This window comes from Apodemus sylvaticus, chromosome 4 (assembly GCF_947179515.1).
Source record: "Apodemus sylvaticus chromosome 4, mApoSyl1.1, whole genome shotgun sequence".
NCBI classification, from domain to species: Eukaryota; Metazoa; Chordata; class Mammalia; order Rodentia; family Muridae; genus Apodemus; species Apodemus sylvaticus.
This window is the reverse complement of record NC_067475.1, coordinates 14323544-14338554: the sequence shown is the minus strand read 5'-3', so window position 1 is coordinate 14338554 and position 15011 is coordinate 14323544.

Sequence of the window (15011 nt, the reverse complement as noted above, 5' to 3'; positions counted from 1 at the left end):
TTTTTTAAAAGGTCAAACCCAATAAAATTTTAAGTTTTAAAATTAGTGTGAGTTTAAGATCATAGTACATACATATGGAGGAGCAAATGATTTGAGTTTCAGTTCTGATTCTTGCTTTTCCTTTACCTAGAGTTGATATATAAGAAAAAAAATAAATCAATAATATTTTCAATTGTTTTGTCTGTGCTGTTCTATGAAAGACACACAACATATTAATAAAAGCAACTATGGCTAGATCACAGAGAATGTACAATCCAATCCTACTTCTATTCATTGAACCAAACATAACTGAAATTCTATGTCTTCTAATAATAATTATGGTAATTATTTGCATGGGAATCAGTGTGTGTGTGTGGTACTATTCTGTCTATGGTACATAAATAATCTCAATTAATCTTTACACTTTCATTAGATGGACATGAACATCATCTGTACTTTATAGACAGGAAGGTAGAGGCATCAAGAATTCTGTAACTTTCTCAGATGGTATAACTGCAGGAATGTGTGCCCATAATGTCTTCTATTTCTCAATAAAGAAAAGTAATTTTCATTAAAGGATCTAATTATGCTATTCTTGTGCTCAAACCCTGCAAGGCTTCAGAAAAAATTAAGTATTCTGGCATCCAAGACCTTTAAAAATGTATTTTATAATTGGTTCTCAACTCTGTCCTCCCCACTTTTTGGCAAAGTTAATATAACAAAATGCAATCATTAATTCTTTCTTGGTTGCCTAATATTCTATTCCTCTGATCATTTTCTTTGCTCAGAAATCTTTTCTGACCCTGCATTCTTTTCAAGATCAAATATTATCTTTCATGATCCAAGCCTGAGTATCATTTCTTTCTCAATGTCCCCTACCTACCCTCTTCTTCTGCTAAAAAATCTTACTTTCTTCACAATATAAAATATGACGTTCAATTTATTCATATTATATAATCTACCTTCACCACTATACCAAATACACTTTAAGGAAAAATTCCATATTTATCTTTATATGCGGTAAAATGTTAATAAATAGACTGAAAGTAAAATATTACAAACATTTTAGAATTTGTTCTAAATTATCTTATAGTAGGTCATGGAACTAACTTACAAGCACTTAAGAAATGTAATTTGATAATATAGACTTAAATTAGAAGGGAAAAAAAGGCAAGAAAACTTACCACAGCTAAATTATTTCCAATGCATTTCAGAAATAAAAATTTTTCTGCAACAGCATCTACACCAAGAAACTCACCAAGACGCTCCCTCAGAGCTTGTAAAGTAAGTTGAGGAGATACTCTGAAATACCATGACATTGTTTTACATAGATTTGAAACATATTAATGAATCAATAGCTTTAGTTGCCTAACTCAAATATAAATATTAATTTAACATATTAAATATTATTTAACATGTTATGTTTCTACACAGCCTGGAACTTTGATGATTTCCAGAAAGTTCTTTTCAAAAAATTATTAACAATATATCTTTTAAAATTATATAAGTGAATGCAGGTTACAAGTGTCTTCTGTACTGAAAAGGAAATGTTTGCTTTGCAAATCTACATCCAAGTTTTATGATTAAAACAAAACTTTGTGCATAGAGATCAGAAGACAACTTTGTGGGGTCTGCTTTCCCCTTCCACCTTTATGTGGAATTGAACTCAGGTAGCTAGGTTTGTGTGGTAAGTACTTTCAACAGCTCATCAGGTAGCTAGGTTTGTGTGGTAAGTACTTTCAACAGCTCAGAACTGTGTATAATGCCTATATATAAATTTTTCTCAAACAGGAAAGTAATCAATGTGTCTGGGGAAAGTTATGGGAAAGTTTACAAGGAGAGATATACTCAAGGGGAAAACAGACAGCCATATCACATAGTGTCATGTCTGTTTGAATGTGAAAATATACACATAACTAAGTTTTTATTCTTTTAAATAAAGATCACTGTCAATATATTGTTTTAACTACTGTTTATAGATCAATTGGTGTTGAATTTTAGATAGTTTCTGTTAATTATTTTCATGTTTAAGCTTAGTAAGAAAGAGGTTATACACTGCTTTCTAAGCCGTAGCAATATTATGGCCATGTGGCATCTGTTCTTGAGCAATGTTTAAGATGAAAATTTTATATATTTGTTGTGGTAGCAATTTACACCTGAGATTCCTACCCCTGATCCATATCACTAGCCTAACATAATGCTGTTTATTAACAGTATTTATTGAACTAAGAATGGATCCATCATATGGAAGATTTTTAATTTTCAGAAAACATATTTATGTTTTAGATAATTTGTTTCATGACCAAAAAATACTTGCCTTATAAATCCAGCAGAAATAAAGTTGTTAATAACTTCTATTGAAATAGTATTTAATTTATAGTTCCACGATCCTTCAGGGACATAAAAAACATGAAGTTCCACCAACTGAGTAAGAAAAGCATCAGTTAAAATTTTTCTATAGAAAAAGAATCAATTTACTTCCTATAGAAATTTAAATTGAACACAACTATAGAATGTATTCATTCATCTAAACAAATGGCAAATTAAGAATTTGTTAAATTGACTGCTTGACACTTATTTCCTTTGAAACAGTGATAACCTGTTGGTTCATGACTTACACAACACCTTTGATAAATGACATTCTTCTTCTGGAATTCATTAAGAATATTTCTTTCTTTATCCCCCACTCTCCCTCTCTCTTTCTAACAGAAGTTTACTACAGTGTACAGTGTACAGTGTACAACAGGTTCTAGGATAACACTTCATTCTAGCTTTAGTTGTCAAATGATGCTAAGGCAGGGAATCCAGATGTTTAAAAAGTTAATGAACTAACTTGAGTACAAGGACACTTTATTTTTTGCCAGACTTCTTAATTCCATTTGTGGCCAGGAGGCCCTTTCCTAAAGCCTTGACTTTTAACTCCCTTTATTTCTTCTGTTCTTTTTAAATCTTGCTTGAAGGCCTAGTCTTCCTCATCCATCTCCTTGGCCTACATACATCTTGGGCTGTTTCAGGTGCTTCTTTTTGAACTATTTGTGGCCTCTTCCCAAGACCCTTATCATAAGCCATAAATGGAGATGGTGTTTTCTTTTTTCTTTTTAAATATTCATTTATTTTATGTATATGAGTACACTGTAGCTGTCTTCAGACACACCAGAAGAGGGTATCAAATCCCATTACAGATGGTTATGAGCCACCATGTGGTTACTGAAAATTGAACTCAGGACCTCTGGAAGAGCAGTCAGTGCTCTTAACTGCTGAGCCATCTCTCCAGCTCAAGATGGTGCTGTCTTATTGCTAGCTTTTCTCTCAACTCTATCCTACATTTTTTGAGTTTTAAGGATTGTTGTCTCACAGTGACAATCAAAAAGTTAATACTGTGGTTTTGGGAGTGTATCTGTTTCCTAGAGTTAACCTATTCCTGATGTAGGGCTTAACTGTTAACTATAATAACACCAATAATTACTGCAAAGTCTTACATTCTTTATTCTAGGAAAGGTTTTTATCCACTGAACATTAAAGTTCAAAGGACTTAAATAATTATATTTTTAACTATAACAGTAAATATCTAGAAACTTTAAAAGTTTGACTAAGGGGGGCGGGAGAGAGAGAGAGAGAGAGAGAGAGAGAGAGAGAGAGAGAGAGAGAGAGAGAAAGTTCAGCAATTAATAGCACTTGCCACTCTTGCAGAGAGTCTAAGTTTGCTTCCCAGAACCCACATTGCTTTCAGTCCTGCTTCAGATTCAGCACTGTCCTCTTGGCTCTGGGAGCTCATAGTGTGCGTGCGGACGGACACACACACACACACACACACACACACACATTTTGGTGTTCCCTTAAATTCTTTACCCAGACTAAACACTTCATTTGCTTCTGACTAATCTTGGACCTGTGAGGAGTTAGATAATCTTGGCTAAGGAGTAAAAAATAGAATACATAGTGACTTTCTTTGAAAGGGGTATTTACTAGGAAATATAATGATATTGAGGTAAGGAAAAAATGGGAAGATAAAGGCATGGGGAGGCTGTAAGTTTTAAATGGATTAGTGTGGCAGAATTGTGTTGAGGTCTAACTAAAGACTTAAGGGAAAGAATGAACCAGTCAAGTGAACACCTAGAGATAAGAGTTCTAGGAAGAGCTAAAACAAAGGCCTTGATGTGGAAACAAACCTGAAGAGGATTAAACAGGAAATAAAAGGAAAGCAAAGTAAGGAAAATTTCAAGAAGGGAACGCATGCTTTTAATAGAAGCACTCGAAGACATGAAACACATTACATCATATGTGTACCCAAGATATATACCCAAAACTACGAATGTTTAAGTATCTATAATTTACATAAAGTTAACATTTGCCATTAATTTTTTTCTGTCTGTCTTTCTCTTTTTCTTTCCTTCTATCTTTCTTTGGGTCTCATATAACCTAAGCTAGTCATAAACTCACTGTACAAATGATAGATTTTTTAAAATCTTGATCCTCTTGCTTTTGTCTCCCAGATGGTGGGATTACAAATATGAACCACCATGTCTGGCACTCTCTTTTTCTCTTTTTAATATATATTTTTATTGGATATTTTCTTAAGTTACATTGCAAGAGTTATCCTATTACCCTGTTCCCCGCTCCCAGAAACCTATCCCATGCCCTTCCCCCTTCTTCTATGAGGGTGTTCCTCCACCCACCCACCGACTCCTGCTTCCCCACCCTCAATTTCCCTACATTGGGGCATCTATCCAGCCTTCATAGGACCAAGGGCCTCTTCCATTGATGCTTGACAAGGCAATCCTCTGCTATACTTGCATCTGGTGCCATGTGTACTCCTTGGTTGGTGGTTTAGTCCCTGGGAGCTCTGGGGGAGGGGTCTGGTTGGTTGATATTGGTGTTCTTATGGGGTTACAAACCCTTTCAGCTCCGTCAATCCTTTCTCTAACTCTTCCATTGGGGACCCCATGCTCAGTCCAGTGCTTGTCTGTGAGAACCCACCTCTGTATTTGTAAGGCTCTGGAAGGGCCTCTCAGGAGAAAGTTATATTAGGCTCCTTTTAGCAAGCATTTCTTGGCATCCGCAATAATGTCGGGTTTTGGTGACTGTACATGGGGTGAATCCCCAGGTAGGGCAGTCTCTGGATGGTCTTTCCTTTAGTCTCTGCTGTACACTTTGCTTCTATATTTGCTCCTGTATTTTGTTCCCCTTAAGAAGGACCGAAGCACCCACACTTTGGTCATCCTTCTTCTTGAGCTTCATGTGGTCTGTGAATTATATCTTGGATATTCAGAGCTTTTGGGTTAACATCCACTTATCAGTGAGTGCAAACCAAGTATGTTCTTTTGTGATTGAGTTAGCACACTCAGGATATTTTCTAGGTCATCTATTTGCCTAAGAATTTCATGAAGTCATTGTTTTTAATGGATTGTTTTTAATGGAGCAGTACACCATTGTGTGAATGTACCACATTTTCTGTAACCATTCCTCAGTTGAGGGACATCTGAGTTCTTTCCAGCTTCTGGCTATTATAAATAAGGCTTCTATGAACATGGTGGAGCATATGTCCTTGTTATATTTTAGAGAATCTTTTAGGTATGTGCCCAGGACTGGTATAGCTGAGTCCTCATGTAATTTATGCCTAATTTTCTGAGGAACCACCAGACTGATTTCCAGAGTGGCTGTACCAACTTGCAATCCCAACAACAGTGGAGAAGTGTTACTCTTTCTCCACCTCCTTGCTAGCATCTGCTGTCAACTGAGTTTTTGATTTTAGCTATTCTGACTGGTGGTATCTCAGGGTTGTTTTGATTTTCATTCCCTGATGACTAAGGATGTTGAACATTTCCTTAGGTGATTATCAGGAATACCTGAGTTTCTTTGGTTGAGAATTCTCTGTTTAACTCTGTTTAACTCCATTTTTAATAGGATTGTTTCTCTGGAGTCTAACTTCTTCAGTTCTTTGTATATATTGAATATTATCCCTCTATCAGATGTAGGATTAGTAAAGATCTTTTCTCAGTCTGTTAGTTGCTGTTTTGTCCTATTGATAGCATCCTTCTTTGCCTTACAAAACCTTTGCAATTTTATGAGGTCCCCCCCCCCTTTTTTTCCAAGACAGGGTTTCTCTGAGTAGCCCTGGCTGTCCTGGAACTCACTCTGTAGACCAGGCTGGCCTTGAAATCCACCTGCCTCTGCCTCCCAAGTGCTGGGATTAAAGGTGTGCGCCACCACGGCCTGGCACCCATTTTTCAATTCTTGATATTAGAGCATGAGCCATTTGTGTTCTGTTCAGGAACGTTTCCCCTCTGCCCATGTGTTCAAGACTTTTCCCCACTTTCTTTTCTATTAGATTCAATGTACCTGGTTTGATGTGGAGGTCCTTGCTCCAGTTGGACTTGAGTTTTTTACAGGGAGATAAAAAATGGATCAATTTGCATTCTTCTGCATGCTGACTGCCAGTTGAACCAGCATCATTTGTTGAAAAGGCTATCTTTTCCCCCACTGGATGGTTTTAGATCCTTTGTCAAAGATCAAGTGACCATAATTGTGTGGGTTCATTTCTGGGTCTTCAATTCTATTCCATTGATCTACCTGCCTGTCACTGTACCAATACCATGCAGTTTTTATCACTATTGCTCTGTAGTATAGCTTGAGGTCTGGGATGCTGATTCCCCAAGAAGTTCTTTTATTGTTGAGAATAGTTTTTTCTATCCTTGGTTTTTTGTTATTCCAAATGAATTTGAGAATTGCTCTTTCTAACTCTGAAGAACTGAGTTGGAATTTTGATGGGGATTGCACTGAGTCTGTAGATTGCCTTTGATAAGATGGCAATTTTCACTAAATTAATCCTGCCAATTCAATAGCATGGGAGATCATTCCACCTTCTGAGATCTTCTTCACTTTCTTTCTTCAGAGACTTGAAGTTCTTGTCATACAGGTATTTCACTTGTTTGGTTAGAGTCACAGCAAGATACTTTATATTGTTTGTAGCTGTTGTGAACGGTGTTGTTTCCCTAATTTCTTTCTTAGTCTGTTTATTCTTTGAGTATAGGAAGGCTACTGACTTGTTTGAGTTAATTTTATATCTGGTCATTTTGCTGAAGTTGTTGATCAGCTGTAGAAGTTCTCTGGTGGAGTTTTTAGGTTGACTTAAGTATAATAACATATCATCTGCAAATAGTGCTATTTTGACTTCTTCCTTTCCAATTTGTATCCCTTTGACCTCTTTTTGTTGTCTAATTGCTCTGGCTAGAACTTCAAGTATGATATTGAATAGATAGGGTGAGAGAGGGCAACCTTGTCTAGTCCCTGATTTTAGTGGGATTACTTTATGTTTCTCTCCATGTAGTTTAAAGTTGGCTACTGGTTTGCTGTATATTGGTTTTACCATGTTTAGAGGTATGGGCCTTGAATTCCTGATCTTTCCATGACTTTTACCATGAAGGGATGTTGAATTTTGTCAAATGGTTTTCCAGCATCTAATAAAATGATCATGTTTTTTTTTTTTGAGTTTATGTAGTGGATTATGTTGATGGATTTCCTCATATTGAACTATCCTTGCATCCTTGGGATGAAGCTTATTGTGGTGAATGGTCATTTTGATGTGTTCTTGGATTCAAGTTGTGAGAATTTTATTGAGTATTTTTGCATCAATATTCATAAGGGAAATTGGTCTAAAGTTCCCTTTCTTTGTTGGGTCTTTGTGAGGTTTTGGTATCAGCGTAACTGTGGTTTCATAGAATGGAATGGGTAATGTTTCTTCTTTTTCTATTTTGAGGAAAAGTTTGAAGAGTATTAGTATTAGGTCTTCACTGAAGGTCTAATAGAATTCTGCACTAAACCCATCTGGTCCAGGGCTTTTTTTGGTTGTGGGATTTTTAATAACTGCTTCTATTTCTTTAGGGGTTTCGGGACTGTTTAGATGGGTTATCTGATCCTTATTTAAATTTGGTATTTGGTGTCTGTCTAAAAAATTGTCCATTTCATCCAGATTTTCCAGTTGTGTTGAGTATAGGATTTTATAGAAGGATCTGATGATTTTTTGAATTTCCTCAGTTTGTTGTTATATCTTCCTTTTCATTTCTGATTTTATTAATTTGGATACTGTCTCTGTGCCCTCTGGTTAGTGTGGCTAAGGGTTTATCTAGTTGATTTTCTCAAAGAACTAATCCTGGTTTTGTTGATTCTTTGTATAACTCATTTTGTTTCTACTTCGGTGATTTCATCCCTGAGTTTGATTATTTCCTGCTGTTTACTCCTCTTGGGTGTATTAGTTTCTCTTTATTGCAGAGCTTTCAGATGTGCTGTTAAGCCACTAGCGTATGCTCTCTCCAGTTTCTTTTTGGTGACACTCAAGAGTTACGTTTTCCTCTTAGCACTGCTTTTATTGTGTCCCATAAGATTGGGTATGTTGTGCCTTCATTTTCATTAAATTCTAAAAAGTCTTTAATTTATTTACTTCTTCTTCACTAAGTTATCATTGAGCAGAGAGTTGTTCAGCTTCCATGTGTATGTGGATTTTTGTTGTTTTTGTTGCTACTGAAGACCAGCCTTAATCGGTAGTAATCTGTTAGGAGGCATGGGATTATTTCAATCTTATGTTTGTCGAGGTCTGATTTGTGACCAATTATATGGTTAATATTGCAGAAGGTACCATGACATGCTGAGAAGAAGGTATATATGAAATGTTCTATAGATATATGTTAAATCCATTTGGTCCATAACTTGTTAGTTTCACTGTGTCTCTGTTTAGTTTGTTTCCATGATCTGCCCATTGATGAGAGTGGAGTGTCTAAGTCTCCTACTATTATTGTGGGAGGTACAATGTGTGTTTTGAACTTTAGTAAAGTTTCTTTTATGAATGTGGTTGCCCTTGCATTTGGAGCATAGAGGTTCAGAATTTAAAGTTCTTCTTGGTAGATTTTTCCTTTGATGAGTGTGAAGTGTCCTTATCTTTTTTGATGACTTTTGGTTGAAACTTCATTTTATCCAAAATTAGAATGGCTACTCCAGTTTGTTTCTTGGAACAATTTGCTTGGAAAATTGTTTTCCATCCCTTTACTCTGAGGTAGTGTTTGTCTTTGACATTGAGGTGCATTTCCTGTATGCAGCAAAATGCTGGTTCCTGTTTACGTATTCAGTCTGTTATTCTATATATTTTTATTGGGGAATTGAGTCCATTGATTTTAAGGGATATTAAAGAATAGTGATTGTTGCTTCCTGTTATTTTTGATGTTATTTTTGTTTGTGGGCTATCTTCTTTTGGGTTTGTTGAAAGAAAATTACTTTCTTGCTGTTTCTAGGGTATAGTTTCCCTCTTTGTGTTGGCGGTTTCCATTATCCTCTGTAGGGCTGGATTTGAGGAAAGATATTGTGTAAATTTGGTTTTGTCATGGAATATCTTGGTTTCTTCATCTATGGCAATTGGGTATAGTAGTCTGGGCTGGCATTTGTATTCTCTGAGCATCTGTATGAGATCTTTCCAGGATCTTCTAGCTTTCATAGTCTTTGTTGAGAAGTCTGGTGTAATTCTGATAGGTCTGCCTTTATATGTTACTTGACCCTTAACTGCTTTTAATGTTCTTTGTTTTGTGCATTTGGTGTTTTGATGATTATGTGATGGGAGGAATTTCTTTTCTGCTGTAATCTATTTGTAGTAATATAGGCTCCTTGTATGTTTATGTGCATCTCTTTCTTTAGGTTAGGGAAGTTTTCTTCTATAATTTTGTTGAAGATATTTACTGGTCCTTTAAGTTGGGAATCTTCACTCTCTTCTATACCTATTATCCTTAAATTTTGTCTTCTCGTTGTGTCCTGGATTTCCTGGATGTTTTGGGTTAGGAGTTTTTTGCATCTTGCATTTTCTTTGACTGTTGTGTCAATGTTTTCTATTGTTCTGTACCCGAGATTCTCTCTTCTCTCATATTCTGTTGGTGAGGCTTGCATCTATGACTCCTGATCTCTTTCTTAGGTTTTCTAGATCCAGGGTTGTCTCACTTTATGATTTCTTGTTTCTATTTCAATGTTTAGATTCTGGATAGTTTTGTTTAATTCCTTCACTTGTTTTGTTGTTTTTCTGGAATTCTTTAAGGGATTTTTGTGTTTCCCCTTTAAGGGCTTCTGTTTACCTGTGGTCTCTTGTATTTCTTTCTTCCTTCCTTCTTTCTTTCTTTCTTTCTTTCTTTCTTTCTTTCTTTCTTTCTTTCTTTCTTTCTTTCTTTCTTTCTTTCTTTCTTTCTTTCTTTCTTTCTTTCTTCTTTCTTAAGACACGGTTTCTCTGTGTAGCCCTGGATGTCCTGGAACTCACTCTGTAGACCAGGCTGGCCTCAAACTCAGAAATCCACCTGCCTCTGCTTTCCAAGTGCTGGGATTAAAGCGGGTGCCACATCCACCTGTATTGTATTTCTTTAAGGGAGTTATTCTTAAAGTCCTCTATCATCATCATGTGATGTGATTTTAAACCAGTCTTGCTTTTCCAGTGTGTTGGGATATCTAGGGCTCACTATGGTTGGAGAACTGTGTTTTGATGATCCCAAGTAGCCTTGGTTTCTGTTGCTTATGTTCTTGCCCTTGCCTTCTGCCATCTGGTTATCTCTGATGTTAGCTGGTCTTGCTGTCTCTGACTGTGGCTTGTCCCTCCTGCAATCCTGTGTCAATACTCCTGGGAGACCATTTCTCTCTGGGAGGAATTTGGGTATGAAGAGCTAAGGTACACAGTCAGCTCTGGCGTGCCGACAGAAACCAGAGGATCCTGTCCTCAGTTTTCCTTGTTTCCTGTGTCCTAAGAGTTCTGGGAGGCTCCCTCTGAGCTGCAGTGTGGTTTTACCTGTGCTCACAGGCTTGTCCATACTCATGGGAGGCTAGCTCTCTCCCAGCAATATTTGTGTATGGACCCCTGTCTCTTTTTCAGTAAATCTGATACCACTATTTCCTATGAAAGTATCTATTACATATTTTAATGTCCATTATCTGTAAATAAAGACTTCTCTAACATTTTTATTTTCACATAAAACATTTATTAATGTCAACAAACATCTGATCTATATTCAGAGTATATTGTTAAATTTTCCTCAATTTTTTTTTTTTTTTTTAGCTTGGAAGTCATTCAAGAGCCACATATTAGAAGCTGTGTATGGTGGAGTACACCTGTAATCCCAGTATTTTGGAAGTAAAAAAGAGTTGAGTGTGTAAGAATGATCAAGTATTAACTAAAAGCATTTGCATCAGGAAGGAAAAAACAGATTTGCCATCATCTGAGAAAAGGAGAAAGCAGTATAAATTTCTGTTTAGATATGTTAGGTTTGATGCTTATTGAGCATCCAATGAGCAATGTCTAATAGTCAGCTGAATATATTTATTTCTGGAATTTTGAAAAGAAAACTTAGATGGAGTAAAAAAGAAGGCCTTATAAAGTTGGTATTAAAATCTATAGGTTGGATGAGGTCACCACAAAATAAGAGCAGAGAGAGAGAGAGAGAGAGAGAGAGAGAGAGAGAGAGAGAGAGAGAGAGAGAGAGAGAACTAATATCTGAGATGATCCACTATAAAGACATTGGGAAGAGGAAGATCCAAGAATGAACAACCATGAACAGGATAAAAATCTATGTAAGAAGCAATGTATTTTATTAGGGAAGAGGGAATTCAATCAGTTCAAGTATGTTTAGGAGAATTAATTATACCTAATAATAAATTTTAGGATGAAGAGGTGAATTTAACAAGTGTTTAAAAGTGAAAAGCTTGTGAAAAGTGAAAGCATGATTGAGGTAGATTAAGAATGAACAAAAAAGTGATGGTGATTTAAGAAGATTCAAAATACTTGTACAAAAGTACAAGTCAATGAGTGACACATATCACGAATACCTTCCAGCAAACATCTTCCACTCGAGACTCATGGTTATGAATTGAGAATGAAAACTGTCCTCATTGTACATTCTTCCTCAGATCTTCAGAGAAGATTAGGTGGAAAATATATTTATTAGGGATGTTGTTTAGCAAATTACAACAAGTTAAGAGCTGAAAAGTGGTCAATGTGTAAGCTAGGGTCATTCTGTGTCCTATAGAATTTAAGCTGGGTATGAGAGCATTATCAGATGATAAACAGTAAGAAGAATGATAAGATTACTTCATTGCTGATCATGTAGAGAAGATTAGAGAAAGTGAGTTAGAGTTACAAGAAGCATAATCACCTAATCCAATAATGTGACACAGGAAGTTGGGATCATGGTAGAATTAGCATCTACCATTATGTCATTCATATTTTTTGCTTTTTTTCAAAACTAATAATAGGCATGGTTTTTACCTCTGATGAAGATGGTCGACTTGGATTGAGCGACATGTTGACTAGTGTCTCAATGGGATAGTTATCAGGTGGAGTTTTGGATGTTTAATATATCTTTCTTCATTTAAGCAGCATTAAATAAGTATTTAAATAGATTTTTGGTTTAAGATAGCATTCCAGCTATTTCTGGTCTCTGATGTGTTCAAAGAGTAAAGAGAAAAACATACAAGCTTTAATATAAACCCAAAATATAAGCTTAGAAATGTTTATGTTAAATAAAATAAATCTAAAATAAATAAATAAATAAATTGGGCATTGTTTTTATATTATTTCCTGTGGTTTACCTCATAAAATTTATGGCAATTTATATCAATGAATGATAAAATGTGTGTATGTGTGTGCATATATATATATATGTATATGATAAAAACATAGTAGTTGAAGTATTATTCTAAATAGAAATTTCCAAAGTTGCTAATCCTTGATGATACTTACACTAACTTAATACTTATACTAACACAATGAAAGCTTTTTTCTATCTCAAAAGAGTGTACTTTTTGTATCACTGCTTTATACTGACCTCCAAATAGAAACAACATACAAAATTCAAAAACGCTTCCCACCTTTTAATACATCTTATATATTATAAGTGTATAACAAGGGTTGCCTAAGACCATCAGGAAACACAGATACATTATGATTCATAACAGTAGCAAAATTACAGCTTATGAAATAGCAGCAAAAGTAATTTTATGGTTGGGGAGTCACCACAATATGAGGAACATCTGATCTTAGCAGAAGACTACAGAGATCCATCAAAAATGAGCCTCAGTTCCAGAGCTAAAATAAAATTTTAAGAACGTCTAGTATTCTTCAAAGTAAATAAGGATTTGAGTAATTTTTAGTTATTGATAGTAGCAATTACAAAGAGATACTCAGTGGACTAAAAGTCCCAAGTAACCATCAAAATTGGGAGTTGGCCAAGGCTATATTTACATCTATCAGAACTCCATAGGAAGCAATCAAATGGACTGAGCATTGGCAAAGCAGGGTTCTAGTCCTCCATACTGTATAAGGCCATTCATTGTGGTCTACGTATCAGTCATAAATCTGATGAGAAAATGGGCTTAAGATCCTTTCCTGTTCTTAAAATCATTCAGGTAGTGACAATACCTTTAAACTAAGAGAAATCAGAATACAGTCAACCTTAAGGCAGGTGATGGGTATAATTCTTGATATAGGTCTCTCTGATCAGGATAAATGCAGGTTCTATTTCTGTGTCACATGGATGACCTAATAAAGTTCTAACCCTCCTAAAAGGTAACTTGTGTTAGCTAAATAATCAAAGTGCCTAGGGACATCTCTGAACCTACATGCTATTAGGGTATATTTAAGACTTGTAGTATTAATTGATGAAGTCTATTTATAATGATGCTTTGATTTGAGCTGCGGCAGTATAGTACATCGCAGCAGGGACTGAGGCTTATCATAAGAAAGGAAAAGATTGAGGATGAGGTGAATGTCCTGATACTCCTATCAATGGTATGTTTGCCTTCCTTCCACTAGGCCTCACTCCCTAAAGGCCCAACCTTCCAACAGTGCCATAGGCAGGCAATCAAGCTTTAGCATTTAGGCCTTGGAAGTATATTTAAGACAGAACTCATAGTAAGAGGTGAGTGTGGTAAGATAGAAGGAAAGAAATGTAACATTTTAGAGTAAGAATATTTAATGCCCCATTCCCTCAAAAATGGGTGATAATATGCATATATGTTGAACTAAAAATATAACTCTTAATATTGGCTATCTTCAACACTTTTGCAAACATTCCTTTAACAAAATTTCCCTATAAGTTCCATATTTGATTGTGAAAACAAATTATTATACCAACATATTAGTAAAATCATAGAAAGAAATATGTTGCATGCATGTAACAGGAAAAAGAATTGGGAAACCTACGCTGGAGGAATTTCTTTAGAAGTCTCTCATTTTGCCCAAACTTCATTTTCCTTAAATACTATAAAGCAGAATAATGTAAACTTACAACTCCAGAATGCTCACCCTAAGTAATATAAATTCGCTGAGAAACTCATTTTGAAACCTCCTGGCTTGTGGTTAAACTAAAAAGGCTTGTGAATCTTGAAAGTATTTTATTTATTTCATATTGAACTCAGATCCAATGAAGTAAAGCTGAATAAGGTTAAGAAACTAGGTGGATTTAAACTGGCAGTGTCCTACTGACAAAACACAAAACAGAAAAATTTACTGGTGTTTTCTTGCCATTCATTGTTAACAGGTTCTCTTTGTGTCAAGTTACTTTTGATAACAAAGTCTATCTTTAATCATCTAAGATGTAAACACATGGTAAAAACTTTGAAGTATTTTAGAACATCGTGGACGGTTAAAAAAAAAAGAAGCTTTTACTAGGAGACACTGATAGTTCATGAACAGCATTTAATACTCATAGCTTTGAATGTAAACGAATTTAAAGGCAATTTTATTTTTCCTTTCTTCCTATCCCAATATATATTGCTTATTGGACATACTATAAAACTATGATGACATCTGGTGTTTGAGATAGCAATACACTCTGATTTCCTAATTCAATAGTTTGGAGAAAGGAAAAAATAAACTTTCTGAGGCTAAGACAAAGTTGTTTATTCCTCAACATTTCCTTAATATTGGGTACTGTACCATGTAAAATCTTCTTTGAAATTCCTTCCAGCACATTCCATAATTCTTAAGTATTATTATAACTAATACAATGTAGAACTTTAAG